At 35.0% G+C, this 27,772-nt stretch overlaps 1 protein-coding gene across 16 annotated transcripts in view; it reads right to left on the reverse strand.

Moving 5' to 3' along the window:
* DYNC1I1 (dynein cytoplasmic 1 intermediate chain 1) overlaps positions 1-27,772 on the reverse strand; it is a 273,836-nt gene that overhangs the window by 153,178 nt on the left and 92,886 nt on the right. The window lies entirely within an intron of this gene.

The raw sequence follows: 27,772 nt of genomic DNA on the forward strand, positions 1-27,772 counted from the left end.
TAACAACAATGATCTAATACATATCGATTTTACAGAAGACAATGTTGAAAAAGCACTACGCAATCTAAAAACATCTCTAACTATTGGACTGGACAGAATATGTGCCTACTTCTTAAAAAAGCTATCCACTGCCATAGCCAAATCTCTAAGCATAATCTTTGAAAAATCTTTCAGGACCAGCTCCTTGCCAAAACTATGGTCACAAGCCACAGTCATCCCCATCTTCAAAAAGGGAGACCCCAGCCTAGTTGAAAATTACAGACCAATCTCTTTATGCTGCGTCACCAGTAAAGTCATAGAATCGATTATTAACCAATCCATTGTCCTCCATTTAGAAACATTTATTTCTCTCTAATAAACAATTTGGTTTCAGAAAAAAACTATCCTGCAATCTGCCACTCTTACACTACAAAAACATATGGACTACACAACTCGATCAGGGCAAAGCAATAGACGCAATCTGCATAGACTTCTGTAAAGCCTTTGATTCAGTGGTACACGACAAACTACTCCTAAAACTAAAATCCTATGGTATCTCTGGACACCTGCATCACTGGATAGAAGCATTCCTGTCAAATAGACAAAAAATGGTCAAAATTGGGAGTGTCCTATCAAATTCTGTACCTGTCAACAGTGGTGTCCCCCAAGGCAGTGTTCTAGGACCAACTCTCTTCATGTTCTGTCTTACATATTGGAAAAAAAATCAGAAAATAAAATACAGGCTGAATAGTCAAGACCTTGTTGATGATCCAAACTCTGTCAAGGATCTTGGAGTACTCATCTCTAATGATCTAAATGCTAGAGCCTACTGTAACTACATAGCCAAACAGGCATTAAGAGTTGTTAACCTAATCTTATGTAGCCTTTTCTCTGGTAATATTACACTAATAACTACAGCATACAAAACATTTGCTAGACCAATACTTGAATGCAGCTCATCAGTCTGGAACCCACATTACGTATCTGATATTTGACAGTTGAGAAAGTATCTGACAGTTGAGAAAGTCCAGAAATATTTCACAAGAAGAGTTCTCCACTCCTCTACTTGTTGCAGAATATCTTATGCCACCAGACTTGAAATTCTAGAACTAGAAAACCTAGAACTACACAGCCTTCGGTACAATCTTAGTATATAAAATTATACATTGCAATGTCCTACCTGTCAATGAATACTTCAGCTTCAACCATAACAATACAAGAGCAAACAATAGATACAAACTCAAGGTTAACCGCACCAAACTTGATTGCAGGAAATACGACTTCAGCAACAGAGTGGTCAATGTCTGGAATACTCTACCTGACTCTGTGGTTTCTTCCCCAACCCCAAAACCTTTAACATTAGACTTTCTACTATTGACCTCACCCCTTTCCTAAGAGGTCTGTAGGGGGCGTGCATAAGCACACCAACGTCCCTACCGTCTCTTCCCTATTGTTTATTTTTCTTATATGTACCCATTTCATGTATTCAGAACTATGTTTTTACTTATACCTATTATCTTGTAATCAATTGACAAACTAAATAAATAAATAAATTAAATTAAAATAAATCAAGATGCTGGCTGCCTCAAAGCCCTGCCTCCCTTTCTGTGTACAACAAATGAGCTACCTTTAAAAGAGAAGTGGGGTTTTGATGTATGGTCTTGGCTAGCACTTTTATTTTATTTTCTTACCCTCCAGCAAATGGAAACGCCTCTAAATATATGTTAACCATTAAACATTTTCAATAATCTAGCCCTTGATATTTTAATCATGAAGCATAACTTGAAATAAATTATTGTCACACTTTCCATACACATTTTTAAAATGCTGAAAGTATCAAAGTAATAATACTAATAAAAATAATTAAAAAAAACAAGGTCCTACTGGGTAATGCTCTATTCATAATGTCTAGAAAGTTATAACCATTAAGCCTTCTCATCACTGCTTCTTCCAGGATGATTCTTTTTTAGCTTGACAATCAAGCCCAAAGCCTCGGGACTTCCTAGTGGCACTCCATCCAAGCTTTGTCCAGGTTTGATGCTTCTTAATTTTCTCAAGATCAGCCATGTTTGGCTAGATGCTGCCCCCTGCTGAAACCCAACAAAAGCTACAGCTCAGCACAATTAGGGGGAAACTTTTTTGACATTATTTGTTTCCCGTCTTTTCTATTTGAATAACACCACAGACCCACAAAGACACACAAAGTAAATTTGTATTTAAGTTTCAGCCCAACCTATTAATACTGGGCTTTTAAAAAAACTACAGATTAAAGCTTGCAGTACTGGAACCTATATAAATGGAAGTGAATTAAACATAAATAAAAGGAAGGTCTATTTATAAGTAGGAGAAAGAAAGATATCCTGCTGGTGAAAAATAAGCAAACATATTCTAAAACTGCAGTTTACAAATTTGCATGCTGACTGATACTTCTGACTAGACATTATACACATGAATGACAATTTTAGGATGTCCCCTGAGGAGCCTATAACACTTAAAACACTTTAAATTATTACTTTTTTCAGAATATTTCTGTTCCACTCAAAATCAGGCTTTATTATTGCCATTGCAGAAGAAGTAGTAATTAGAAACAGGCGTACCATAATTTCTATAGTTTAAAACAATATTTTAAAAATAAAGGCAAGAGGGAATTGGTCAAAGAACCAGAAAATCAGAGCAAGCAATCCCTATTCTGCAAATTACAGAACTGTTCAATTGCATTCACAGAAAGATAAGAAGAAACGATTAGATCTTACTATTAATACTTCTTAAAAATGATGTTAATTATATTGTATCATAATTGTTCTGGATTTCATACAATGAATGTATGATATATTTATTTTATTTATTTATTTGATTTGCCAATTGTTTACAAGATAATAAGTATAAGTGTATACATAGTTGTGAATACATGAAATGGGTACATATAAGAAAAATAAAAGAAGAATAAGAGAAACAATAGGACAGGGACGGTAGGCACGTTGGTGCGCAAGAATCCCAGTTTTTCCTTTCCAGTTTCAATAACCTTTTCTACAACTCTCTCAAGAACTGAGTCATTTCAATCAAAGAGAAAAAACAGTTGCATTCTATCTCTGGGAGATTATGGTTTGTCTTTTTATTTTCTTGAATTGAATAATCATGGATTTGTAAAGTGTGCCCTAACTAGCTGCTGGCAAATATGTTCTGCATTGCTGGGATATTTCTTTTTTCACTCCATTAGCAGAATTCATATATTCATACACACGTTCACAACAGCTTTACAGCATCTGTACTTTCCATTTACTTCCCTGAATCAGTAAACAAAATGAGTAAAATGAGGGAATGCTTACCAAGAAATTATTAGTCTTTTTTTTTTTTTTTTTGCAGAGCAAAAGTAAACACATTTCATCATTATTCTAATATGATTGTTTTTATTTCTAATAATATTTCTAATATAATGGCAATGATAGAGAAAAATAACTGATAATTTATATTATTTTAGAAATATTTTTATTTCTTTTATATTTTAGAAATAATTTCCATTTAAACATAATCCTCATTTATGCCTTAACGAGCTGAGAATTTCACCAAATAAAAGGTTTGCCCTAAGGTGGCAGCCTATTAAATAATAGAGAATGGATTCCATTTACTCGGATATAATATGAAAGGTTGAACATGAAATGCTGAAGGTGTCTATGCTCTATTCCACAAACCTTGTTCTCTTTCCCTCTTACATTTTGGTTTCCTTATTGAAATAGCCCAGCTAAGAGTGGAAATCAATTCCCACCAAAACAAGTGAGCCAAAAACAGTGTGCAGCTGAACCATTTTACCCATTAAATCCTTGCTAGTAACATGTGTTTTTTCTTTGCTGAGTTCCTAATGAATGACCAAAACAAACAGCATCAATAACCTCTACTGAGCTGTTTGAAAAAAAAAAAAGGCTTCCTGCACTGTACATCATGATTTGAACAGACTCTAGCCATACAAAGTTGTAGCTGTAATTAGCCATGCACTGCAATTCCAATTCTGAATAAAAGAAATTAAAAATGCTCCTGCACAAGTTTGTTTGAACCTATATTTTTTAAACAAAGAAAATACCTCAGCTTTCAGTTGACCCTTATACCTCAGTATTTACTCAGTATCTCAATGTAACATATACACGTGCAAATGTATTTGGGCCATTGCAAATCAATGGGACTGAAAATGCCAAAGCTTATTCCATTGTATTTTTGCACATATATATTCCTTTGACTAGGAAACAGAGGAACTCTTACTTAAAAGTTGATTGGGAAAGCACTTACAATTTCTCCTGAAAGAAGATGATAGTATATATTTCTACTGATAGAGGAAACATTAATACTACATTGGTACTTTCTAGAACAATCACATTTATATGTATGTTTGAAAAGTGGAGTTCTCCTGGTAGCACTATGAAGCAGAATTCAAGAGTTAGATCTAGCAAAAGAATAGAGCTTTCTAACCACATTTTGAACTAAGTGTATTAATAGATGGTCATCTACACAATATCTCTCTTAATGCTACCATTAAATAAAGTGCATGCCTCTGCTAAAACCATTATTTCTATATTCTAAAACATCTGGACTATCCTATGTTAAAATAAATACATTCACATATGTATTTCAGAATTTTTGTGCACTTGCTGCAAGAAATCTGGTATGAAATCACTGCTTTCTTCAACAATTTTAATTTGAATTGACAGTTCAATCTCAAAGGAAATAAATTTAAAACAAAAAATAACTGAAGCAGATGTCTCTTGTCTAAAATCTACTTTCTACCATGAATATGTGGTATGTCAAGAATGTTGACTGAATGAAAAATGAAGAATATGTCCATGAGCTGTAGGATGCTTTTTTAAAAATCTAAGCTATAATAAAGCAGAGAAATCTAAATTTTGCAAGATGGAAAAATGAAACAGTATCAAGTGAATATGTTTATTTTAAGTCAGCAGCACACTCTACTGGCTGCTGTATATTTTTGTATTAAGGTTCAAAAGAACACTGTACAGATTTAATATAAATCACTATTATTCTCCACTGGAATGGGAATAATATTCATTGTTTTCTTCTTATACTTCTGCAAAATCTACATTTTGCTAGTCCTGGTGATCTATTTGAAAGCAAGTTTATTCAAGTGCATATTATGAGATAGAAACCTGCACTTCTGCAACGACGACACCATTAAAGCCAACATCTTTAACACATTCTTCGGCTCAGTATTTGTAAACAGCAATGGATCATGCCCAATATTTCCTAGCCGTACCACAGATAACAACAATGATCTAATACATATCGATTTTACAGAAGACAATGTTGAAAAAGCACAACGCAATCTAAAACCATCTCTATCTATTGGACCGGATGGAATATGTGCCTACTTCTTAAAAAAGCTATCCACTGCCATAGCCAAACCTCTAAGCATAATCTTTGAAAAATCTTTCAGGACCAGCTCCTTGCCTAACCTATGGTCACAAGCCACAGTCATCCCCATCTTCAAAAAGGGAGACCCCAGCCTAGTTGAAAATTACAGACCAATCTCCTTATGCTGCGTCACCTGTAAAGTCATGGAATCAATTATTAACCAATCCATCATCCTCCACTTAGAGACAAACAACCTACTCTCCAATAAACAATTTGGTTTCAGAAAAAAACCTGTAATCTGCAACTCTTACACTGCAAAAACATATGGACGACACAACTCGGCCAGGGCAAAGCAATAGACGCAATCTACATAGACTTCTGTAAAGCCTTTGATTCAGTGGTACACGACAAACTACTCCTAAAAATAAAATCCTATGGTATCTCTGGACAATTGAATAACTGGATAGTAGCATTCCTGGCAAACAGACAACAAATGGTCAAAATTGGGAGCGTCCTATCAAATTCTGTACCTGTCAATAGTGGTGTCCCCCAAGGCAGTGTTCTAGGACCAACTCTCTTCATACTCTACATAAATGACCTCTGTGATCATATTAAGAGCAATTGCGTTCTTTTCGCTGATGATGTAAAGCTGTTCAATACCACAGACAATACTGCTACCCTACAAAAAGATCTTGACTATGTATCAGAATGGTCAAACAAATGGCAACTTCAAATCTCAACAAATAAATGCTCTGTCTTACATATTGGCAAAAAAAATCAGAAAATAAAATACAAGCTGAATAGTCAAGATCTTGTTGATGACCCAAGCTCTGTAAAGGACCTTGGAATACTCACCTCTAATGATCTAAGTGCTAGAGCCCACTGCAACTACATAGCCAAAAAGGCATTAAGAGTTGTTAACCTAATCCTACGTAGCTTTTTCTCTGGTAATATCACACTACTAACCAGAGCATACAAAACATTTGCTAGACCAATACTCGAATACAGTTCATCAGTCTGGAACCCACATTACGTATCTGATATTAGCACAATTGAGAAAGTCCAGAAATATTTCACAAGAAGAGTTCTCCACTCCTCTACTCGTTGTAGAATACCTTATGCCACCAGACTTGAAATTCTAGAACTAGAAAACCTTGAATTACGCCTGCTTCGGTCTGACTTAAGCATGGTATATAAAATCATACATTGCAATGTCCTACCTGTCAATGAATACTTCAGCTTCAACCATAACAACACAAGAGCACACAATAGATACAAACTCAAAGTTAATCGCACCAAACTTGATTGCAGGAAATACGACTTCAGCAATAGAGTGGTCAATGTCTGGAATACTCTACCCGACTCTGTAGTTTCTTCCCCAAACCCCAAAAACTTTAACCTTAGACTGTCTACTATTGACCTCACCCCTTTCCTAAGAGGTCTGTAGGGGGCGTGCATAAGCGCACCAACGTGCCTACCATCCCTGTCCTATTGTTTCTCTTATTCTTCTTTATTTTTTCTTATATGTACCCATTTCATGTATTCACAACTATGTATACACTTATACTTATTATCTTGTAAACAATTGGCAAATCAAATAAATAAATAAATAAATAAATAAATAAATAAATAAATAAATAAATAAATAAACTTGAAGAATAAAAAATCATGGTTATGCTCTTATCCAAAGCCTCTGATAGTAGGAGCTGTCTCCTAATATACCAGTAGTACATGCTAGTTTCTTGCACTGCTTAATGCCAAAAGAAATGTATGTCAGCTTGAAATCATTACTTGGCTAGTGAGTTCTCATAATTGACTTACATCTGACCAAGCCCCCTAATTCTGCAAGAAACACTAGACAGAATAATGAACTGGCAGGCAAATGAACTGCATTTATCTTGTGACCAAAGTGAACCAGCATGGAATAGTTGCGCAGAAACATTAGTACCACTGTTGAAAGAGCCCAAGCCTCTGAAGAAAGAAAGTGAAAGAAAAAGAGATGCTCCCATTAATACTTATTAATTTCCTGGGTGGTCTGAACAGCATCATATACAAATTTATGCCACTGATTTGCCAGCTCTTCTTTTCTGCTTATGGATTTTTATGATATTTATATTCAAGATTGAAGGAAATGGGAAAATGAATGTTGAATTGTTGAATGAATCATCACCTGAATAACAGCAAACTAATTTTTTAAAGGAATTTCAAATTAGTTTCCTCATCAGAGAAATATAAGAGGAGGGGAACAGAATCATAAATTTGCATAAATTAATTCTAATCTTCTAATTCCATCTGGAAGCATCACCTCCCATCCAGTACACATGAGGACAGCCTCAGTGTCAATATGAACATAATCTTCAACATATAAGCTGGAATACTGAATGGTTCAGTTTATTCTCTTGTGGGAGAGAATCTTATACATATACAGAAAACACAGCTAAAGGATATACAGCAACGTATAGTTATATCAACATTATTCTCTTCTATAACTCTGGAAAGATGGGGTGGCATACAATTTTAATAACAATAAATAACTCCCTATCTTACAAATTGCCCTTGCTTCCATCATTTATAAGCACCACTTCACACAATGAATTTGATACTTTATTGATATTCATTCATAAATATTATTTTCATGTAAGCCAAATGTAGAAATGGAATAATACGGTTCAGAATGGGACAATTGTGACTGTGACCGCTTCATTTCACCTCCTCCCCTCCACAGCTGATGCACTGCAAGCATTCATTTTTGGCTGGCCCTCTGCCAGCATTCTCCCTCACCATCACTCCTCCTTTGCCCCTTCCCTGGCTAGTCTAGTGAAGAGAAGGACCATGGGAGACATGATAGCAATGTTCCAATATTTGAGGGGCTGCCACAGAGAGGAGGCGGTCAACCTGTTTTCTAACGCACCTGTAGGCCAGACAAGGAATAATGAATGGAAATTGAACAAGGAGAGATTTAACCTAGAAATACGGAGAAACTTTCTGACAGTGAGAACAATCAACCAATGGAACAGCTTGCCCTCAGAAGTTGTGGGAGCATCATCACTTGAGACTTTCAAGAAGAAATTGGACTGCCATTTGTCAGAAATGGTATAGGGTCCCCCACTTGGACAGGGGGTTGGACTAGATGACCTACTAGATGACCTTCCAACTCTGATTATGTTATCTCATCCTGTGTGATTTGCCAAAGGAAACCTGTCCCCGACCAATTTGCAGTGTAGGACAAGTAGCCACCCAAGCCAGCAGTAAATCCACATGCCAAGCGATGGGCCTCTGCATTCCCATTGGACACAGCCTTGCGGTCAATGCCCTGCAGCCAATTGTCCTAAACCCAGTACTGCGTCCCCACAATAGATGAGGAATGTAACAGCATCCACAGCAAACCACAATGGTGACATACCGGTAGTGACATCATTAGACAAATGCCATAATTTTATGCTTTTGTCCAAACATCTGATCCAAATATATAAATCATTAAGGACCCGTAGTCCTTAATTATTATCAGTAAATAGAATATAGGCCATCTGATAAGTCACTTGATTCTTTCAGTGTCTTTGATTATGGAGAATATTCAGCTAGAAAAAACATGTGTCACGTTTATCACTATAAATGTATTTACCATGTTTTCTTCTTTTCTTTTGCAATGACGGGCAACAAATACCACATTCTCAATCCACAAAAGTTATAATAAGTACCTTGTGATATTCTCATGTTGCTCTTTTCCTCTTTATTTTTGCCCTGAAAGAGGCATTCATTTACACAGAAAGCTATTACTGCTAGTTTATATTATTATTGAAATAAATTCCTCACCACTTAGGATTTGAAAACAACATTAAACTATACATATTTTTTCATTCTAGATCACAAACATTAACTTTAAAAATATATTTACAGAGAATGGTAATAACTGCATGGTGACTATAGTGTTATTCACCTAGCTGAATGAGCTACTATAATCTTTTTATCTGAAAAAACAGAAACACACAAAGCAAGAATGAATTCCAGAACAAGCACATTAATCTTTAATAATTTTTAACAATAGTAAAGCAAAATGAAACTCTTTTAGTCATCCATTTTTACTTTGGAAAAAGCCTGTATTTAGTGGTTGAAATGGATTACTTCATTGTGGAACAAAAATTGCTTCAGAACCTGTAAAGCTGCTGTAGCACTATTAAAAACATTTTTTTAAAAGATGTGGAATAAAATAAAAACAATGTGATTTATAAAATCAAAACAAAGATGGCCAACAGAACTGAGGTCCTATACAAAAGCTCACATTTGCTTGCCTATCATGGAAGAACATGTCAGCTGTATCCAAATTCAGAATTTGATATTTGAGAATCAATGGGTCAAGGAAAATTCACAGGAGAAAATCAAGAAAACAGTCATAACCAAACAAAACTCGCTGCTTTTTAAAAAAGATAGGCTGCAAAGGACTTCCGGTAGTGATATCACAGCAAAGCCGACAGGAGAAAAAGTTTCGCCAGTCTGGAGACCTTCGATAGTCAAAGTTAACCGGGAGGAGTTGACGAAAATAGAGGGAAAGCCCTGAAGTCTGCGTGGAGAAAGGCAATCTCCTGTTAGAACAAGGGGAAATCTCTTGGAACCAACAGGAAAAAAGATGGTCAACATGGTTGACCTGAAACTGTGACAGCTTGGTGAGAGACAGGAAGGGGAAAATCAGAGAATAACATGGCTATACTGTGAGTGTGAGAACTTTCTAATTTTCTGCAAATGAATTTATCCTGACTTAATAGTAAAAACATTTGAAAAGTTGGACTAAAAAAAAAAGGTGGAGCACGATCTCTGGTCCCCCCAAAATAGCGGCAACTAAGTTTTCAGAGATATTGACAGATCCTGAAAAGAACAGCAGAAATAACTATAAAGAAACTGAGTTTGAGTTAAAGGAAAGTCCAGACTAACTATTGTCACAGAGTTTTAAATATTTGAAGACTATTAGGAATATATTTATTAGTATTTTTTGGGACTAACGTTGGATTTGGAATGCTGAAGGATAAGCTTTTTGAGTATTTAAAAAAGAGCAAGGGCGCCATCTACTGACAGAGGAGTGTGTATGAAGAGGAAGAGGAAGTAACTATTGCTATATCTATAAAGTCTTCATAATGACTCCTGAGATATCCAGAGACAAGCAGCTCGAATGGTGGAAAAGTGGGGAAAAAAGAAGGGGAAATGTCTTTTGTGAATTTGGAAATTGTGTTTTTCATCTAGATACTGTTTTGAAATGGAAGCTTAGCAACCTGATGGGTTTTGGGGCCTTGGTGGATTATAAATCTTAATTTGTAAAAGGATTCTTAAAAGGATTACAATCATAATAGTGTGAATTATAAATTTGATTGTTGGAGGAAGAAGTAATTGAGGAAGCACCTACCCTTAAGGATTTATGAGTAATTAATAGACTTGACAGAATTATTAACTTTGTAGACCAAAGACATACTTTTGTTAAATAACGGTGATTGGAAATTTGAGACTGTGGGTATATTTTTACTGATATACTAGAGAACTGAGGGAGGCACACCTGGGGGTGTGGGAAATAATCTTTAGCTGTGTAGATATAACCATTTTGCCTTTTACTTTTGATAATCCTCTGCAGAGCATTAGAGATGACAAATACATTGAATATATGTATAAAAGATAGGAAAGAAAGCCTCATCTACATCCTCATCAGCAACATCAGCAGCAGCATCAAGCCCATCCAATCAAAGATCGATATAAAGCATGCTAGGTCTGGTGAAGTCAAATTCCCTTCAGAGTTTGCAAGCTACACTACTATTGATCCAGGAAGCCATGACTAAAAGTCAAGAAGCTATTTAAAAAAACATGATGTGATTAAGAATTAAATGGGAGAGATGAAGGGGGATATATGGAAGATGAATGAACTTCACCCATCCATCATTTGCTGGAAGGGAACTTTCAGCAAATGATAGCAAAGAATGAACAGAGGATACAGAAAATAGAAATAAGGACTGAACAAACAGGGAAAAATTGAAAAAATGGACCAAACGCTATTATAGGCTAACAGAGAATTAGATGAGACAGTAATTTTTCTCAAGATAGAAGAGATGGCTCAGATTTCAGAATAGATTTCAGAATAGAAAAAGGAAGAAGAAAGAGGAAGACCTGGATGATTTGATGACAGAGCTGCTGGCTGGCTGATTACAGAAAAATAAATATGATGTACAAAGAGAAACGAAATATTTAGAATTCATATGAATTATGCAAGAAGACATAACTATCAAAAGAGGTGCGTGTGAGGTTTACCAAAAAGACGTTGAAAGTTGAAATATGCTAGAGATGAGCCCTTAAAGTATAAAGGGAGAGAAATTGTGACTTTAAAATAGATCTCTAGGAGAGTTAGAGTAGATAATACCAATTCTTGTCAGAACAATTGATTAAATGTTACGTGACTTTCAGATGGCTGATACCAAAAAGAATTCTGGTTACCTGGCAAGACAAAAAATTTAGCGTGCATAAGCGCACCAACGTGCCTACCGTCCCTGTCCTATTGTTTCTCTTATTCTTTTATTTTTCTTATATGTACCCATTTCATGTATTCACAACTATGTATACACTTATACTTATTATCTTGTAAACAATTGGCAAATCAAATAAATAAATAAATAAATAAAAATAAATAGACAAAGCACATGAATTTTTTGAACACCATTTTACTGCAAATGAAGAAGAGGAAAGCAGAGAGGAGATAGAAAGTAAAAGTCAAGATGAAATACAAATAGAAGAAAAAGCCCTAGATCAAGAAGAAAGAGAGAGGGTGAAAAATGAGTGGACAGAATGAGAAGGTACAAGAACAAAAGGACAGAGAGAGATAAGAAAACTAGAAGGGTAAGACCTATACATAAATGAAAAGATGCAACAAGAAGTAAAGATGTTATCTATTAACATAAATGAATAAAACTCCCCCATAAAAAGAAAAAAAAACTTTCACAAAATTACAGAGATTAAAATTGGATATAATTTGTCTTCAAGAAATGCATATTAAAAAGCAAAATGGAAACCTACTGGAATACCCCAAAATTGGGAAATTGTACTCAACATTAGCACATTAAAAGAAAAGAGGGGTGGCACTATATGTTAGAGAATCATTAAAAGCCAAACAAATAGGGAGACGAAGAAGGGAGAATATTAATGGAAGAGGTGTTAATAAATCAGAAACAAACCCTTTTGATTGCAATATATGCTCCAAATAATAAGCAGGAAGAGTTCTACAAAAGACTGCATAAAAAGATAACCAAAATGGACTACGAAAACATATGTATGATAGGGGACTTTAACGCAATTATGGATGCCAAAATAGATTATAGAAGCAGTAAAAGAAGGACACTTCCAAAAACCTTTTTTGAAATGACACAAGAAATAGGCTTACAGGATATATGGAGACACCTAAGACAAACCAATATACATTCTACTCTAACAGATATCGATCATGGTCGAGAATAGATATGGTGTGGATGACATCAGAAATGAGAACAGATGTCCAAGAGGTACACATAGAAATGAACATATGGGCAGACCACAACCTCATAAAAGTCACATGGAAGGGACAAAAGAAGAAACTGAGATGGACAATGATTCAAACTATCTTAAAAGATAAGGAGTTCACACAAATGATGGAAAAAGAAATGGCATTTTTCTTTAAAGAAAATAGAAAAAAACGTCATTGCAAAATGTTTAGGATATGACATTTGAGGGTTAGTGATAACATACATATCAAGAAAAAGCAAGAAAAGGAAACAACAGCAAAATACACTACAAGAAGAGCTTTAAAAACTAGTGATAGAACTGCAGAATGAGCCACAATAAATAAAATTGAAAATTGGTCTTATAAAATATAAACTGAATCTAATAGTACAAGATGAAATGGTTCAAAAAATTAAAATGGCAAAACAAAAGTTTTTTGAACACGCAAACAAGCCAGGTAGATGGTTAGCATGCAAGCTGAAAAAAGAGAAGAAAATGATATATCAACTGATAGATGAGAAAGGGATCTTTCATCAACAGAATGAAGATAAAAAGAAAATAATCCAGGAATTTTTTAGGAAACTTTACAGTCAAAAAAAGAATGCCAGAAGATACAAGAAAACAATATCTGGAAAAGGCTGGTCTACCAAAAATACCTGATACAATGAAAGCAATGAAATTGCTATTCTTATTCCAAGCAATCCCGATAAAACTAGAACATTTTTTTGTGTACTTAAATAAATTGATTTCAAAGGTCATCTGGCAAGACAAAAAAAAAACAACAAGAATCAAATTGAAAATGCTACAAGACACCAAAAACAAGGAGGGGTTGGGCTACCGGACTTGAAAGCTGTATCACTAGGCTCAGTGCTATCATGAATGAAGGAGTGGATAAATTTGAAGAACAAAAGAATATTGATGTTAGAAGGGCATGACTTACTTACAATTGGGGTGGCATGCATTTGTATGGTATAAGAAATGTAAATTACAAGATACTTCCAAAGGCATTATATTATGCTCTGTTGTCAGTATGGAAAAAAAATAAACAGAATCATTATATGAAAATACCGATCTGGCTATCCACGAAGGAAGCACTAATATATCCTAATGTTCTAGAACTGGAAAAATCGTAAGGTACGAAGATATCCTAAATGAACAAAGGGATTTAAAATCAAATAGGAACTAAAAAATCAGGGAATCGACCTGGTGGCCCACATTCAAATACAAATGAGACATAAGAAAGGTACAGAAATATATGGGTTTTATAAGGAACCCCTAGAATTGGATCAGATATTGCTTGGGACAGAGGACAAATTAACAAAGAAAATTTATAATTACTTATTTAATTTCAAAATGGAAGAACGTGTAAAAGAAACCATGATAGTATGGGCCAAAAATTTTGGATATAACATAGAATTAGACATTTTCTGTATTCTCTACAGAGGTAGATAAACTCAACAAAACATCAATACAAAGTATTTATTATTGGTTCATCAGGTATCTTCATAACTCACATTGTGACGAAGTTCTTCTTTATGTCCAATTCCTTTGCATATCTGATTTGTAGGTAAAAGATCGTTATCTCCTAACCCATCTCGTAGCAATAGAAAGCAGCTGCCATGAGTTAGGGAATTCAGGCAAAAGTGAGGAAAACTCCCCCAACCCATCAAGGGTCAAATTAGTGACCAATCGGGATTACAGATGTGGCCACGTGACATGATCTACATTTCCCAGGATACCTTTAACTACATTTACCATGATGCATTCCCTTAAGGGGACAGCTTATAATTCTTAAGTAACTATCCAATTCCCATAGACTGGCTGGAACAGCACAAGACAATTGGCAAAAACTGTGGGAAAGAAACTACAAATTAATGATGTCAACAGCATACAAAGAAAACCTTTACAAAATGTTCTATAAATGGCATTTGCCACCAGCAAGAATGGCAAAAATATTCCAAAACATATCGCCAGAGTGCTGGAAATGTAAACAGATACCAGGATCCTACTACCATATGTGGTGAACTTGTCTAATGGCAAAAAAAAAATGGTTACAGATAAAAAGATGTTTAGAAGAAATGATAGCACAACAAATAGAGTTAAAAGCAGAATTGTTCTTACTAGGTATACTACCAGGTAAATGCAATAAAAGAACTATATACTTAATGTTACATGTAATAACAGCAGTGAGAATTACACATGCACAAAATTAAAAGAAAAATGAAAGTATATCTATAGATGAAAAGGTAATAAAGAAATTATTAGGCTGAGCCGAAATGGATAGGTTAATGATGAAAATTAAAGATAAAGAGGAAACAGAGTATTATTTAACATGGGATTTACTGTATAAATGGTTAGAAAACGGAAGCAGAAGTTAGTAACTTTATAATTAAAGATGATTAACAAAATAAAAGTAAATACATATATATAGATAGATATAAGTATATACATTATAAGTAATATTACCACTGGACTACACTTGACTATAGATTAAAGGTTAAGATTATATGGTATAATTATGAAAATAATGGTTATAATTATGGTGTACAATATTATGTGTTGTGATTCCGGCATCTGCTACAGGTTTTTTGAATGACAGCTCCAGCGAGGAGGACTTATATGAATCAGCAAGTTCTAACGATGAGGAGGAGATGAATGCATTTGATTTGCAAGATCGGCTTGAACCTTCAAACTCCTCCACCCTTCAATTAGGTGGTCAGCCGGGAACGGGTGATAATGAGGAACAAATGTTATCTTCAGGTGAAGAAGATGATAATTTGGATGATTGCTGGGTAGATGTCAGGACAAGACGTCTCCTGACAAGGAGGAACCAACGAGGATACAGTAGGAGAGCAGACCAGCAATTAGACTAATTAGTTACTCTATAAAGGGAGAGATATGACTTTGCACTTTGTCCGGAACAAAGTGTCTATTTGCAAGAGAGAACTGAAGAGCACAGTTTGGAGGATTTTGATCTGAAATATCTTGTTGGGATTTGGATTTAATTCGTTGGAACTTCTACTTATTGGAATTATTTTGTGAAGGATTTTGATCTGAAGAATCTTGTTGAGTCTTGGATTTAGTTCGTTGGAACTTTTACTTATTGGAGCTATCTGTGAAAATTCCTGTTTGCTGCCTTTCTTTACAAGGACTGTTGCTTTCAGCCTTATCTGTTTACTTTAAAAGGTGGGACATAACATTTTCCTGTTTGCTGCCTTTCTTTACAAGGACTGCTGCTTTCAGCCTTAACTGTTTATTTTAGAAGGTGGGACATAACAATTATGTATATTCAAAAGAGATTATATTGTCCAACTATGAGAACAATACTTACAATCAGGGTGTATAATATTATGTATATTCAAAAGAGACTTGATACGGACAGTACACTGTCATTACAGAAATGGAAACATGATGCATAATAAAGGAAAATATATAATAAAAATAATTAAAAATAAAAAGATAGGCTGCAATCATACAGTCACTATCTTGACTTTTTTGACCTCTTCTGAAGATGCTCCTGCTGCAGAAAGCTTTGGATGGTGACAAAAAGGAGAATGACAAAGGCCAATGTTATTAATAATACATTCTTATCGATATAATTTAGTTGTTCCATTATAGCTGTAAAGGTCATGTTGTAATTTACGTTACCTTTGGAAGTCTTACAGGGTATCTCTGAAGATTTATAACCTAAAACTAGACTTCTGGGGAAGTAATGCAAAGCAGGGATTAAAGATTACAGGCCAGTGAAAAAAATCCGCTCTCAAAAAAAAATCAGCTTTTAGGACAATATCTAAAAAGAATACTATAAATATCAGGACCTTTAAAAGTAAAATGAAGGTTCACAAAGTCTCAAGCCAATAAAATATACTTGGTTCATCTCTCTCTAGTCACTTTGGTTCCTAATTTAAGTGGGCATTTTTCCCACAAGAGGAGATTGTCTGTTTTTTTATAACAAATTTCCTGACAGATGGCTATACCAACATCAGCCTAGTTTTTTAATTGGTTTTAAGGATATGGCTTTAGGAAAAATAACCACAGTTTCATCATTGTAAACAATAGGTGAGTCAGACCCTATATCCTACTGTTTAATACTGCCATAACAAATACCTATTATTGTAAAGGCACCACCTAAATCCTGAACACATGTTTCACTTTTCCAGTTGCCTTGTTGCTGTGGAACATCATGCTAACAAGAAATGACGCTAACAAGAAGCTAAAGCCAGTGCAGCAAATGGAGCATTTAAATGTATATAAACATGCAGACATTTAGTATATAAATAGAAATTGGCTATTTCAAGGAAATGAGGACATCCCAGGAAAGGCATGCTTCATATTGCCCTATTTTCCTACACAGGATTGCTTTAATCCTGTTTAGCTCAAAAATATCAAAACAAAAAACAAAACCCTTCCTATGCAGAACCTTTTATTGTCTTAATGTTTAACATCAACATTAAGCTACTGTGTGATATCACTGGTTGATATGGGTAGGGGTGGGATTCTACCAGTTCGGACCAGTTCGGAAGAGCTGGTAGTTCCGATGAGCATTTGGCCCCACTGACCTGCCCCTGCTTTTTCCTGTGCTTTATTTCCTGGGTTTTTAGCATAGCTGATTCGCGTGGCAGAGTGGTTTGCCGCACCTCAGCTGTTTTAGTCCCAAGGGCTGCAGTAGAAGGTAAGTAATTGAGTTTAAAATGGGCTTTTTAAAATGTAGAGAACGCATGCAAAGCATGCATTTGGCGCATGTGCGCTCACCAGAGTGGTATTCAGCAGGTTCTGACCAGTTCTGGAAAACTGGTAGTGGAAATTTTGAGTTCGGAGAACTGGCAAACACCATCTCTGACTGGCCCTGCCCCCATCTATTCTCTGCCTCCCAAGTCCCAGCTGATTGGCTGGCACTTCTGGTATTTCCGGAATGCCTGTTTTTCGGCTTCCTGAGGCTGCAGAGTTTTCCCTCGAGCCTCTGGGAGGACAAAAATGGCCTCCTCCAAGCTCCAGAGGACCTCTGGAGCTGAAAATAGGCACTTCTGGTATTTCTGGAAGGCCTGTTTTTTGGCCTCCAGAGGCTGTAGAGGCTTCCCTCAAGCCTCTGTGAAAAAGGGCTCCCCAGGCTCCAGAGGCCCTCCGGAGGCTGAAAACAGGCACTTCTGGTATTTCTGGACGGCCCATTTTTTTGCCTCCCGAGGCTGCAGAGGCTTTCCTCGAGCCTCTGGGAGCGGAAAACAGCCTCAAAGGGGCTGAAAATCAGCTGGGAGGCACATGCATGCGCAGTGCAGGTAAGTTTGGCTGGGGCTCATGTGCCTGCACAAATGGCTCTGCGTGCCACCTGTGGTACACATGCTATAGTTTCGCCATCATGCTCCTATACCATTTCAGATAGGTGGCTATCTTTTTAAAAACTTCCAGTGATGAAGCATCCACCATTCTGAAGGCAACTGTTCTACTGGTTAATTGTCCTCACTATTAGGAAGTTTCTCCTTAATTCTAGGTTGCTTCTCTCCTTGATTATTTTCCTTTGCCTTGACAGCTTCAAAGATTGCGCCAGAAAATGTTTCAATCCTTAGAAGATATTCAGGACACAGAAGAACTTACAGAGTCTGAGGGAATTAACAAAAATCATCTTCTCCCTTTCTATGAAGATTAAGCTGTCCCAGGTAAACAACCTGATATCATATTTAGCTGTTACCAAATAAAGAATGTAAAGGGAAACTAGGCCTACTCAACACTGGGGCCAAGCAACCCATTATATGGGAGGGTGGGGGAGAGAAAGAGACATAAAAGACTCTTGTTTATGCTTGGAATTCTTTCATTATAGCCTTTTAACTTTCCTTCAATTAAAAATGCCCTGTGTTTTTGTGAAAGTCATTGGTTTTAGTCCTGCTTACTGGCTAAAACCTTTTAACTACTTTCCTTTTATAGGAAATGCCCATAACTGCAACTTTGCTCAAAGATTCATCCTATTATTGAGAGAGAAAAACAACCAATGTCCCAAACAGTCCCACAAAGATTTAAAAGAAGCCAGGGAAGCGTTCTCTCTCTCTCTCTCTCTCTCTCCCTCCCTCCCCCTCTCTCTCCCCCCCTTCAGCTTTTTAAAGATGGGTTAGTGTGAAGAGAGGCCTTAAACAGATATAAAGCTATCACACATAAAATAATAACACAGCAGTCATATCCTTCAATATCTCCAACAAAAAAAGTTTAATAACATTCCCAATATAAGTTTGAAAAAAAATCCTTAATCATCCTGACCTTAACATTTAAAAACAAAACACCAGAAGCCATTTTTGCAAGGAAAGACAAATTTTGGGGCAGATATTGGACAGTTCAGAAATTTCAAACATTATATATACATTATATAAACATTATTATAAACATTGAAGTAAAAAGAGTCATCAAACTATATGTACCAACAACAACTCCCAAAACAAAACAAAAAAGCAGATTACCCATAACAATAAGGAAACTTCAATCCAAAAAGAGATCACTCTGGCGGAAAAACAAATCTGGTCACGTTGACAATTTCAAAAGCCAATACAAAAATTTATGCCACCAGATAAAGACCGAATGCACCAATTATCACATTAAACAAGAGGAAAACCTTCTAAGCACCAATTCCACCCGTGCTTTTTACAATTTTGTAAACAACAAACTAAAAGACTCAAGGTCCATCCCACCCTTGATAGGACCTGATGGTAAAGACTGCAACGACGACACCATTAAAGCCAACATCTTTAACACATTCTTCGGCTCAGTATTTGTAAACAGCAATGGATCATGCCCAGTATTTCCTAGCCGTACCACAGATAACAACAATGATCTAATACATATCGATTTTACAGAAGACAATGTTGAAAAAGCACTACGCAATCTAAAACCATCTCTATCTATTGGACCGGATGGAATATGTGCCTACTTCTTAAAAAAGCTATCCACTGCCATAGCCAAACCACTAAGCATAATATTTGAAAAATCTTTCAGGACCAGCTCCTTGCCTAACCTATGGTCACAAGCCACAGTCATCCCCATCTTCAAAAAGGGAGACCCAAGCCTAGTTGAAAATTACAGACCAATCTCCTTATGCTGCGTCACCTGTAAAGTCATGGAATCAATTATTAACCAATCCATCATCCTCCACTTAGAGACAAATAACCTACTCTCCAATAAACAATTTGGTTTCAGAAAAAAACTATCCTGTAATCTGCAACTCTTACACTGCAAAAACATATGGACGACACAACTCGGCCAGGGCAAAGCAATAGACGCAATCTACATAGACTTCTGTAAAGCCTTTGATTCAGTGGTACACGACAAACTACTCCTAAAAATAAAATCCTATGGTATCTCTGGACAACTGAATAACTGGATAGAAGCATTCCTGGCAAACAGACAACAAATGGTCAAAATTGGGAGCATCCTATCAAATTCTGTACCTGTCAATAGTGGTGTCCCCCAAGGCAGTGTTCTAGGACCAACTCTCTTCATACTCTACATAAATGACCTCTGTGATCATATTAAGAGCAATTGCGTTCTTTTCGCTGATGATGTAAAGCTGTTCAATACCACAGACAATACTGCTACCCTACAAAAAGATCTTGACTATGTATCAGAATGGTCAAACAAATGGCAACTTCAAATCTCAACAAATAAATGCTCTGTCTTACATATTGGCAAAAAAATCAGAAAATAAAATACAAGCTGAATAGTCAAGATCTTGTTGATGACCCAAGCTCTGTAAAGGACCTTGGAATACTCACCTCTAATGATCTAAGTGCTAGAGCCCACTGCAACTACATAGCCAAAAAGGCATTAAGAATTGTTAACCTAATCCTACGTAGCTTTTCTCTGGTAATATCACACTACTAACCAGAGCATACAAAACATTTGCTAGACCAATACTCGAATACAGTTCATCAGTCTGGAACCCACATTACGTATCTGATATTAGCACAATTGAGAAAGTCCAGAAATATTTCACAAGAAGAGTCCTCCACTCCTCTACTCGTTGTAGAATACCTTATGCCACCAGACTTGAAATTCTAGAACTAGAAAACCTTGAATTACGCCGTCTTCGGTCTGATTTAAGCATGGTATATAAAATCATACATTGCAATGTCCTACCTGTCAATGAATACTTGAGCTTCAACCATAACAACACAAGAGCACACAATAGATACAAACTCAAAGTTAACCGCACCAAACTTGATTGCAGGAAATACGACTTCAGCAATAGAGTGGTCAATGTCTGGAATACTCTACCCGACTCTGTAGTTTCTTCCCCAAACCCCAAAAACTTTAACCTTAGACTGTCTACTATTGACCTCACCCCTTTCCTAAGAGGTCTGTAGGGGGCGTGCATAAGCGCACCAACGTGCCTACCGTCCCTGTTCTATTGTTTCTCTTATTCTTCTTTTATTTTTCTTATATGTACCCATTTCATGTATTCACAACTATGTATACACTTATACTTATTATCTTGTAAACGATTGGCAAATCAAATAAATAAATAAATAAATAAATATTTCAGGATTCAGTCTGTATTAGAACTGGGGGAAAAACAATTCACAATGCACACGAAAACTGCTGGCGTAACACATGGTTTGCATGTGAAAAAGGAAAATATCCAATATGTTTAGCACATCTCTATAATTTAAAAAGGAATTAAGAGAATTTCGAGATCTTCCTTGTGAACAACTACAGCAACCTTCCTTACTCTGGCTCTAAAAGCTCAGATACTTTTTCCAAATAAATATAAAAACCAAGGACTTAGCAGGTGGCGAGGTTCTAATATTCAAATCATTAAAGTTTTACATGGGGAGGGGAAGGAGATTATTGCATGATGGACAATCTGTATATATTTGCAGATGTGGTTTATATGGAAGTCAAACCTCACAAAGGAGTATAATTTGAAGCAATCTGTTTGCTCAAGAATAGCTGAAGGCAAAGTCCAATCAAAGTACTGTCAGTGCTCTGGCCCAGCGAATAAATGAGTTGCTTTGACAGGAAATTCCAATGGCAATTTTAATTCCGATCAGGCTTCAGGAAGTGGGAAGAATAAAAACACATCAATTATAGTGACAGGAAGTTTTACATCACATGGCAAGCAGCTGTTGTCAAAGAGACCCATCTGCCAGATTTGTTAAGTAAAAGAAGTTTTTGGTGTGACCAAAACTTTTACACCCAAATCCAATAGGATGACATAAATCTCCAATCTCAGATTAAGGGAAAAGAATACAGAGAAAGAAATTAAAACAATTTGTTATACTATACAATATCAAACACACTGCTAATCCTGAGACACGTAAGCCGAGTGGAGGTGGGAGGTTGCCTTTTTGATCTGAAATTCTTTGATCAACATTTAACATTATGTCCAGTAAATTCAGATGAGCACCACAAACTGCTCAACTAAGAATATGACATGTCGTCATTCTTCATTTGATATTGTATATTGGTTTTAGCAAAGCCTGATTTAATTTTTCTGTAGCTAAACCTCATCCACCAGCTGGTTAAACTCACTGGACATTTCTGATCTTTGAAGAGATGAGGGGACGTTTGAGGAATAGTAAATTAAAATCAAGTTGCTTTTTTATTTTGTCTTGAAGCACTGCATAATTTCTTCAATAAGCTAAATTAAATCCCAACTAATATATCTAACTCAAACAATGGCTTTAAAATCATAACACTTTTAAAATGTATCAGATTTTAGATTTCTTGATTTGCATTACATCTTCCATTAAAGATGAGGATTCATTAAACAGAACCACATGACATTTAGAAATAATATAAGGATGGTCTGGTGCTCTGGATTCTAAGACAAAAGGGACACAGACACAACACTTTCTACAGCTCATTCAGGAAAGTTATTTTTTCCCCAGAACTCATAGTATCAGGAAAAGATGCAATGCTTTTAAAGAGTTGCCAAACAATGCTAAAAAGATCCAAATCATTTTTCTGCCTTGGAATTCAATGCTTTATTTATGAAAGCTATTTATGATGCCAATATATTTGGCACCCTTTAAAAAAACCCGCATATAATAAAGTATTTTTAATACTTAAAAATCCATTAAGGAATGCAATTAGTATCCTAATAGATTAACACTAATTTTTCCTAACAAAAGAATTATGTCAATTTGGAGCTATGTATAATTTATTAGGGAAGAACTTGTAGAAGAAACAACAAATAAACTTCAGTATTCTTATTCATTCCTCAGTGAATGAGATCATCTAATGCACAGATTATTCTGATTTCCAAATAAGGTGTCTACGTTGAATTGAAAAAGATAGCCACCTTCTAACTGCTCTTTCAGTCATGTCACTTTTTGTTAAAAAAAGCACACTAGTATATCACTTTCATCATCCACATATTTTTCTATATTTTTATGTCTAACTCACTGTAATTCACTATCTTACTTTGCATGTCATACCCAGAGTTGATATTGCTTTACTTATTTGTATTAGAAAGTAGATATATTAATACTAAAATATTTTTGATTCTCATCTCATTTTTCAACACCCATTCCCGAATAAGTTAATTCCTAGATTTCCTATATCTTGATATTCAGAGGCAGTAGATTAACTCACAGTGTACATCCTCATGAGCATCTAGAAACTTATGATTATCTCATTTCTTGAGCTATTTTACATTTTCAATAAAGATTTCTTCAATTCTAAAGGGATGGGTATTGCAGATTTATTTTGAATAACAGTAAGGAAGAATAGTGGTCTCCTGCATCATTTTCCTGTTCAAAATCCTTTCAACTTCTTATTGCTTATTTAAAGGGGAAATATAATCAACCTTCCTTTATGGTTCTGAAACAGGAAACATTCTGATAAAATGTACTCAGTTCTGATAACTCTAGAATGAAACAAATTAAGATTTTAAGAACAAAATTTAAAAGGTTAAGGGACATCACATATTATATACCTAAATTTTTACTTAGATATCTGTCCACTACAAAACTAAATACAGATAGCCCCTGATTTACAACCACAATTGAGCCCAAAATTTCTGTTGCTCAGTGAAACATTTGTTAAGTGAGTCTTGCCCCATTTTACGACCTTTCTTGCCACAGTTGTTAAGTGAATCACTACAGTTGATAATTTAGTAACATGGTTGTTAAGTCAATCTGCCTTCCCCTTTGGCTTTGCTAGTCAAAAAGTCGCAAAAGGGGAATCTCATAACCTTGGGACACAGAAACAGTCATAAGTAGGAATCAGCTGCCAAGTGTCTGAAATGTGAGCATGTGACCATGGGAATGGCACAAAGGTCGTAACTATGAAAAATGATCATAAATCACCTTTTTCAGTGCTGTTGTAACTTCACTAGGTGATCTGTTGTAAATCGAGGGCTACATGTACATAGAATTTTTTAAAAAATTTTTATTGGTTTTTAAAAACAAACATAAACAAACAAAACATAAAAACATCAAGCTGTCTTCCATAGGTGTACATACAGTGTCCCAGTTGGTTTACAAATTGTTTTGTGCTTCCATTTCGTAGTCTTCAATTACAATTACATTACATATAATCTCATATTGTCAATCAAAAACTAAATACCTTAGTATCATTATTACTCAATCATTTGACTATACTTTTATTCATTCATGTTTTACAAGATAACCATAATTTACTTAATTTATTGTATAACCGTTCATATTATCACCCCAAATCTATCCTAAAATCATTTTGTAGTTATAATAATGTACAGAGAAATATATTGAGTACTATAAATCCTTGAAAAATACAGTCATGTAGCTATTGTAACAATTTGACAAGGAAAAGTATTTTGCAATGATATATACACCATCAAAACAATCATAATAGTAACAGCTGTTCAACAGATTCAGTGTTCAGCTTCACACACACAGCTAAAAATTGATGTGAAAATAGGGAGACAGAACCACAGGGGGAGACTGTAAATCCCACTGGCAATTCAAAGCCTTGATAGCTACTGTCATTCAGCCAATTAGTCTTGTTAATACAGTTCCATAATGTCTTCTTGTTTCAAACAAAGAATGTTGCTGTACATTGAACAGGTAGTTTTTGATTTACAACTGGTTGCTTAACAACCACTCAAAGTTACCACAGACCACCCAAACCTACTTATGATCAGTTTTTGAAATTTTGACCCGACTCTCCATGGTCATGTGACTGCATTTTGGATGCTTGCCAACCAGCTCATCTTTATATGCAGATTTGCAACATTTCTTGCCAATTTTTGTGTTTATTTCTGGTTTCCATCAAAAAAAAAAAAAAACAATTGGGAGAAATTGATTCATTTAATGACCATGACATTCCTTTAACAGCTATCACAAAAAATGTTTTAAAATGGGGTCCTGTCATGTGATACCTCAATTTACATCCACAATGGCTTATAACCATAATTCCAGGCTCAATTAGGATTATAAATCAAGGATTACTTGTGGTCCAAGCTAAACTATTTTTTCTCATCTTCATAAAGTAAAACTATACTTTTAATTTTCACTTTCTTTGTCATATATGTTTCAGTAGGGAATAAAACTCAGAATAAATTAGACTCAATTGTACATTTCAGCTTTGCTGTGTACTCTTCATTGTAGTAATTAGACAGTTGGTGCCACCCATTAAGAATGAAAAGAACAGTACTATTGTGTTTTTTCTTCTTTGATTTTTCTTCCTCGGCTGATTCTATCTAACCAGACATACCATAATATTAACCAAAGTTTATGAGGTCTTTCACTTGTAAGATATTCCAATATAGTGTTTACATATACTTAAGTTTTATTAATTTTAATGGTTTACTTTCAACATGGCTTAATTAGAAGCCAAATTTTCAATTATATGGGATCCATAATAATATAAAATATATTATTTTCAGGCTATTTATCATCAGTTGATAGAAGTACAACATCTAAGAAACATTTTTTAAAAATCTTTTATGTTTCATTGTTTATTTCCCAGAAGGTAACAAACAGAACCTGATCCATTTGCCCTCAAAATAGCTGTTTCTGATAATATATTTAACACATTGCTATAATAATCATGGAAAACAATCTGAAGCTACCAGGGAGGAAGTTGAAATATATTTCATATAAAACATACCTTGTGCATTAATTAATTTTTCTTTAATTCAAGATGGCAAAACAGCTAAGTTTCTTTCCAGGAACTACACAGTGTTTTAATTAAATTCATTAATTTCATCTTTTGGCAAACAGAACCATTCACCAATGTCCAAGGACCAGTCCATTTTGTCAAAAATAATAGCAATGTACATGGCTAAGACTACATGCAGACATTTAGAGAAGATTAAGAATTCCTGTACCATGTTTACTAAGTAATACCTACAAAATCATTGCAAAATAAAGCCAGTCTCCTCTGAGTTCCTTATTTAGCAGATTTATTGAAGGAATAGCTAAGACACAGTTTTTCAGTTGACATAACCAATAAGAATGCAGAATTAATATTAACTTTTTCTATTAAGCAGAAATATATATTTAACTTTAATTATTCAAGCCTATATTTTAAAGCAAAGAGGCATTGAGGTTGTATCTTTCACATTATGCATTTTCTTACAACTTTCCTTTCAGGTATCATCTGATTAGGACTGCCCACTTGTTTTACAGAATTTAAGGACTAAATAAAATAAATATCCGTAATCAAATGAAAAACATTAAAATGAAGCTTATATCTTGTAGAATAATCTTTGATATGTTGATGAGAAACAAAGGAGGTATCTGAAAGCTCTTTTAAAATTTTCTAGGAAGATACAGTCATAATTTCTTAGAAGGTACATTTTCTATTCAGATCATAGAACATTAAGATTGGAAGGGACACTGAAGGTCTTCCAATCTTATAGCATTCTGGACAAATGGCTGTTTAGTCTCTTCTTGAAAACTTCCAGTGATGGAGCAGCCACAACCTCTGGAGGTAAGCTGATATCACTGATTAATTGTTCTAGCTGCCAGGAAATTTCTCCTTGGCTCTAGATTGGATCTGTCTTTAATGATCCATCCATTACTCCTTATCCTGCTCTCTAGTGCTTTGGAAAACAGGTTGACCTCCTCTTCTCTGTGACATCCCTTCAAGAACTGGAAGACTCATATCATATATCATTTAGTAAAATGATAGTCCATTTTGTAAAAACAGTAAACAATGAGATGAACACTGATAAAAAATATCAAAGATTTAATATTAAGCCATAAAACTCTAAAATTATAATAGTATATGTAACTATATGATCCTAATTAGGAGGAAAGATAATTGAGGCATATTATTATTAATAATTATCTGGAACCACATCAAAGGATTATTATTAAAAGTGATATACTTCTAAAAGTTTATAAACTGATCCTACATGTGTTCATACAGAAGTAAATTCTTTTCACAATGGCTTCCTGCCAAGTAAATGTGCATAAGATTATAGTTTTAGACATGTAAGGTCAGCCACATGTGGGTGATTTCACAAGGAAATTTTAACCACAGAAGAATAAGACAGGAGAATCCATCATTCAGTGTACTTTTATCTGTCAAAAATGATTGTGTTAAATGACATATATAATGTAATAGGCCACTACTGGAATAATCAAATTAAAATGCATTAGGTAAATCCATTTTTATACCTTGGATATAATACTATATTGGTGGATTTTCATACTATTTTCACATGATACTAAATTAATGTGATACCAGTCTTCTAAATGGCTACCAAAAGGATATTTTATTTAAACATGTTTTATTTTCTTGTTAAAAATGAATTGGCAAAATCTTTAATTTCAGATTCAGCTTTTCTGTCAATGTACTAATGTGATAAAACAACTGTAGTAAGCCACCGGAGCTGCAGAACATAGCAAGCCCCACATGAGCTCTATCAATGGAATTAGTTATTGGGATCCATGATTTCCTGCAATAATTGAAAATATGTTCTACTTGGACCTCTACTAGTATACTTCAGGATAGCCATTTTGGGAAG

Source organism: Notechis scutatus, chromosome Z (genome assembly GCF_049901735.1).
Source record: "Notechis scutatus isolate UNSWTSFEM ecotype Mainland chromosome Z, rNotScu1.2, whole genome shotgun sequence".
Taxonomy (NCBI): Eukaryota; Metazoa; Chordata; class Lepidosauria; order Squamata; family Elapidae; genus Notechis; species Notechis scutatus.